Below are 5,713 nucleotides of genomic sequence, written 5' to 3' on the forward strand. Positions count from 1 at the left end.
CAGGACGCACCTGCCGGCCGGGCCGTGAGGTGACCGCCGCGCCCACGAGGCCGGCCTGGCGCGGCCCCCGCGCGCTGTCACCGGCCCTGCGGCGCGGCCTTCGCGCCCCCACCCCGACTTGCCTCCCGAGGCCCCGCGCCTGCTGGCTACTTTGGCCCCGGGGTTCGCGATGTCCAGCCGCCCGTGGCTTCTGCCGCCCCGCCCGGCCCAGCCCCGGGGCGCCCACCCCTGTCTGCCTCGGGAACCGCAGCGCGCTCGGGCCCTCGGGCCGTGCAGCGGGGAGGCAAACGGGGTCCCCGTGGCCAGCGCCGTCTCTTCCCAGGCTCAGCGCCCGCGCGTCCTGAAGTGCTTCCCCCGCTCCTCCCCAGGTAGTGGTGCGGGCATCCCCGCGCCCCCTGGAATTCAGGGTCATCAAGAGGGGCGGTGAGGAGGGTTTCCTTTTACATTCTTGTTTTCTTCCCTCATACAGAGGCTGCGCCAAGCCAAGTAATTTTAGAAGCGTTTGCTCCGACCCAGGGCCTTTCTTTCTGGCCTGCCCCCCAGGATCTCAGGTCACCCTTGTTGACCCCTTTCGGGGAGTGGAGGGGAAGAAATTGACATTTCCAGGGTGATTACTTTTAAGAGCGCAAAATTTTCTCCTTCGTTTGGCCCTGGGTGTCTCCTTGAATGGGTGGCTGATAAGAACTCGGCCTTCAGACTGTAGGGTTTTAAGCATGACTGATGGGAAATCATCAATTGTCAGGGCAAAGGGTAAATGAGGGCGACTGCAGGTGGAAGAAAGTCACCCATTAGGGCTTTATGCCTCTGTGGCATGTGGAGTAGCACTACTTTTGTTCTGGGAGACAAGAGGTGATGCTGTCCTTGCTGACATTTGGGTCATCTGTGTGCAGAGAAGGCCTGGGATGTGCCAGGACGTGGGACGGGCATCCCGAGACAGTCAGGTTTGAGCTGTCATTAATTGGCCATGTGACCTCCCGCAGCCAGTTTCTTCCTCTCTGAAGCTAAAGGCTGGAATCAGGATGGCTGGAGCATTTTTCTTATTATGTTTTTGTATTTGAGAATTCTTGGGTTCAGGCTTCCCCATTTCCATTTGTCTGCACCTGCCCTTTTGCTTTTGCCTATGACTTTGCCTACTTTCCCTGAAAGTGTTGGACTCTGGTGAGATTCATAAAGGGCCCTTTCAGCTCCAAAATTCAGAATTCTATACTGGGTTATGGTTGCCTCTCTTATGGTCACTTGTGATTGTACTACTGTTCTTTTTAGCTGTCTAAAACTAAATAGCTTTTGGGCACGTGTATGCAGTGTAAACCCTTACGGCACACCTGTTAGTTAAAAGGAGGTGGTGGGTGTGTCCAGCCTGCTACCTGTTCCACATGACATCCTGAGCATGCGGTATCTGCTTTCTAGACTGTTACTTTTGCCAAAATGGCGACAGGCTTCTTTCTTCTAAAAGGCAATTCTTTTTTGGTTTCTTTCCTTGGAGGGTGACTTTTTTCTTTTTCTTCTCTCTCTGTCTCTCTCTCTCTCTCTCTCTTTTTTTTTTTTTAAGAAAAGTAGGTATTTCAGGAACTTTTTGTGTTGACAGTTTTTGTAGAATGCAATCGTGTTCTCTGTGACAGTCAATTAAGCTGTATTTAAACATCTTCAGGATGTTTAAAAAGTGGTTATGAAAGTACTTGGCTAGAATTTGTAGAGAGTTTTGCTAGGCTTCATTCCACACTACCTATCTCATTTTTATAGCAAAGTCTAGTGGACCTAGCATTTTAGAAGTGAGTTATGTGGCCCAGGAGCAAGTTCATGCAGCCAGCCACTGATCCTTCTGTCCATGTGCCTGTGTGTGCTGACTTTGACTTGTGCTGTTGAACAAATCATTGTTGAATAAAACTCAGTCTTTTCCTCTCCCAGAGCTACAGGTCAAGTTTGTTCGGCGTTGGAAATCCTGAGTTGCCTATTGGCATTCTCTTTGGATGGCAAACCTAGGATGGATTTGGGGACCCATTTCTGGTACTACCGGTAGCTTAAGGAATTTTCCCATTTTGGTTAAGAGAATTAAGTCGGCAGTAATAATTTGAAATTATATGGCGCTTTGTGCTTGTAAATGAAAGCTTTTTAAAAACGTATTTTTATTTAATCCTCTTAGGCTTTTTTAATTTAAACATCTTACATCTCCCTGACCTGTTTCTAGGCCTTGCCTATAAAATTCTGCATACCAGTCTGTTGGTTCCTAATGCCGGGTAACCTCATTAATTCGTTTTCACACCCTGCTGTTCTTCCAGTTCTCTCCTCACAGGGCCTGGTGTCTGGGCATTCTTTTACTCTTTCCGGTAGGAAACTTGCCTGCTCCAAGTTAAGCTGTGCATTATTGCCTGTGGGTTTCAACGAGCCCTTTGTGCTGCTCTGTTGCAGTTCTCTGATTTTCTTCCTGGTTTTGCTATTTAGAGCCTGTTATTTTGTCACAGGTTCTACGTTGTTGGTTCTCCCATAACTGAAGTCTGTTGTCAGCTTGCCCCTTTTGTAGGCCTTTCACATTTATAGTATGGTGAGGGCCTGATTTGTGCCCATCAGTATATTGTCGGTGCTTGGGATGCTGCAGGGAGATTCTCTGCCCACATGGATCTCCGCTGGACAGTGAGACAATAGGACTTAGTGCCATGAAGAAGTCTGGCAGGACTAAGGGGTATGTGCCTGGAGGGGACTTAGTGCCATGAAGAAGTCTGGCAGGACTAAGGGGTATGTGCCTGGAGGGGACTTAGTGCCATGAAGAAGTCTGGCAGGACTAAGTGTTGGTATGGGAGCTAACTTTTTTTTTTTTTTTTTTTTGAGACAGAGTTTCACTTTGTTACCCTTGGTAGAGCACCGTGGCGTCATAGTTCACAGCAACCTCAAACTCTTGGGCTCAAGCAATTCTCTTGCCTCAGCCTCCCGCGTAGCTGGGACTACAGGCACCCACAATAATGCTGGGCTATTTTTCGAGATCAGCTCTTGCTCAGGCTGGTCTTAAACCTATGCACTCCGGCAGTCCACCCTCCTTGGCCTCCCCAAGTGCTAGGATTACAGGTGAAAGTGTCTGTGCTCAGCCTAGGAGCTAAAATTTTTGAAGGATAGACAAGGAAGGTCTTTAATCTGCTTTGGCTGCCATAATGATACGCTACATACCTCAGACTGGGGGGCTTAAATGACTAAAGCTAATTTTTTAGTATCGTGGAGTGTGGAACATCCAAGGTCAAGGTTCTGGCCAAGTTGGTGTCCAGTGAGGTCTCTCTTCCTGGCTCATAGGTGGCCACCTTCTTGCTCTTCATGGAACCTTTTCTCTAGGTCATTTCTCTCTTTCTCTTTTAAAACCACCAGTCCTGTAGGATCAGGATCCCACCCTTAAAAGCTTCATTTAACCTTAATTACCTCCTAAAGATCTTTTTTCCAAATAGTCATAATTCTCTCTCTTTTTTTTTTGAGACAGAGTGTCAGTTTATCTCCCTCGGTAGAGTGCAGTGGCATTATGGTGTCACAGCTGACAGCAACCTCCAACTCCTGAGCTTAGGTGATTCTCTTGCCTCAGTCCCCCGAGTAGCTGGGACTACGGGTGCCTGCCACAACGCCTGGCTAAATATTTATATTCTCATAAAACCACCGATCTTATCAGATTAGGGCCCCACCTTAAGACCTCAATCACCTCCTAAAGGCTCTTTCTCCAACTAAGTCACATCTTGGTGTTAGGGCTTCAACATATAAATTGTGGGGGGGGGGGAGCACAATTCCATTCATAGCGGAGGGCATGACATCTTTGAGTAAAGTTGTGAAGGAATGGAGGCATAATGTTCAGGGGAAGAACATTATGAATGGAGGAAACAGGAGATGCAAAAGCCCTGAGGAAGGAGGAGAGGATTTGGTTGAGGCTGGAAAGACAATAAGGAGCAGATTCTGTAAGGCTTGTAGATTTTACTTGGTGGTGGGGTGGTGGGAGCCATTTGGAGGGTTGTGAGTAGAAGAGTGACGTGTGCTGATGTAGCTTTGGACAAACATGCTCTGGCTGGTGCTGTGTGAGAATGGGTGGCAGGCAGCAGAGCAGGGAGATCAGCCAGTGCCTGGTGGAGGTGCCGTAATGTCAGCTTAGCTCACAGCATCCTCAAATTCTTGAGTTCAAGGGGTCTTCCTGCTTCAGTCTCAAGTAGGTGGGACTATGGTGCCTGCCATGATGCCCCGCTAATTTTTCTATTTGTACAAGAGATGGGGTCTCACTCTTGCTCAGGCTGGTCTTGAACTCCTGAGCTCAAGAGATCCTCCTGCCTTGGCCTCCTAAAGTGCTAGGATTACAGGCTTGAGCCACTTGACCTACCCACCACCACCCACGTCTTTTCTATGTGTGTGACTCATAGATGTGAATGCAGTCCCCTCCTCTTCTCAGTTGAATGCGAGGCTGTTGGAGCTTCCCTTAGCAATAGAAGGGGCCCTAGAGAGACAAGACAGTTGTGATAAGTTGTTCAGTGATAAGCCCCATGAAACAGTGGTTGCATCTTGAGTATGGATTATGTACTGGGCACTTGAGGTCATTATTACTAGTTCTGACCACCAGCAGGAAGGGTGGTTAATTTCTGTAGGTGAACTCCATGGTCTTGAATTCTACTCTTAATGCTCCATTAGAGCATGGGGCCTTAATTGTAGAATGCCACCCCAGATCTTGTCTAAAGCTCTAGCTTTTTAAGTTCCTCTTAGTATAGAAAAGGGCAGAGAAGCCAGCTAGTACCTGGTGCTAGGTGCTCTACCTGGTACTTCCTCTGTTCACTCAAGTTGTTTATTTATTTTATTTTATTTTATTTTATTTTTTGAGACAGAGCCTCAAGCCGTCCCCCTGGGTAGAGTGCTGTGGCATAGCTCACAGCAACCTCCAACTCCTGAGCTCAAGCGAGTCTCCTGCCTCTGCCTCCCAAGTAGTTGGGACCACAGGCCCCCGCCACAACGCCTGGCTATCTTTTTTCGGTTGCAGCCATCATTGTTGTTTGGCGGGCCCAGTCTGGATTCAAACCCACCACCTTAGGTGTATGTGGCTGGCGCCTTAGCCACTTGAGCCATAGGCGCCGAGCCACTCAAGTTGTTTAATCACAGGGGTTCTATGGGACAACTATCAATTCTTGCCATTTTATAGCTGAGGATGCTGAGGTGTGGGAAGGCAGCTTTGTGCCCAAGGTCATGGAACCACAAGGTAGCAGAGTCTGGATTTGACCCTAGGCTTATCGTTGCCAAGTTAGACTGTACTCATGTTGCTGTACCTCTGTATTCCCGGATGCATTTCAGGGACTTGGGATTGAAAGTAGGGTTGGGCTGGAGAAGGCAGGAAAGACGTTCCAGGTGGACGGGTCTTCGTGAACAAAGGGCAGAGGTGAAGAGGCCTGTGAGGGGGCGACTGGGTCTGGATAGTTGAAGGGACATTGAGGACATGATGGGGATGAGGTAGGAAGGTCCTTTGACACTGCGTCATGGGGCTTGAATTTTGTCTGGAAGGCCAGGGAAAGATTCCTGGGAGGAATGTGTCTTGTTTAGATGTATATTTAGAAAACCATGGCAGGGTGGAGGGAGGCTGAAGGCCAGCAGGACCCTTGCCCTTTTACCCTGTCTTGTCTGCGTGTGTTTCATTTCAAGCTAGTCTTTTCCTTTGTGCACCCTGTCTGGATTCTTTTTGTTCTTCCTCTTTTCTCTCTTTTTTTTTTTTTTTTTTTTT

Source organism: Otolemur garnettii, unplaced genomic scaffold (genome assembly GCF_000181295.1).
Source record: "Otolemur garnettii isolate 467f Iridium unplaced genomic scaffold, OtoGar3 scaffold00025, whole genome shotgun sequence".
Classification (NCBI taxonomy): domain Eukaryota; kingdom Metazoa; phylum Chordata; class Mammalia; order Primates; family Galagidae; genus Otolemur; species Otolemur garnettii.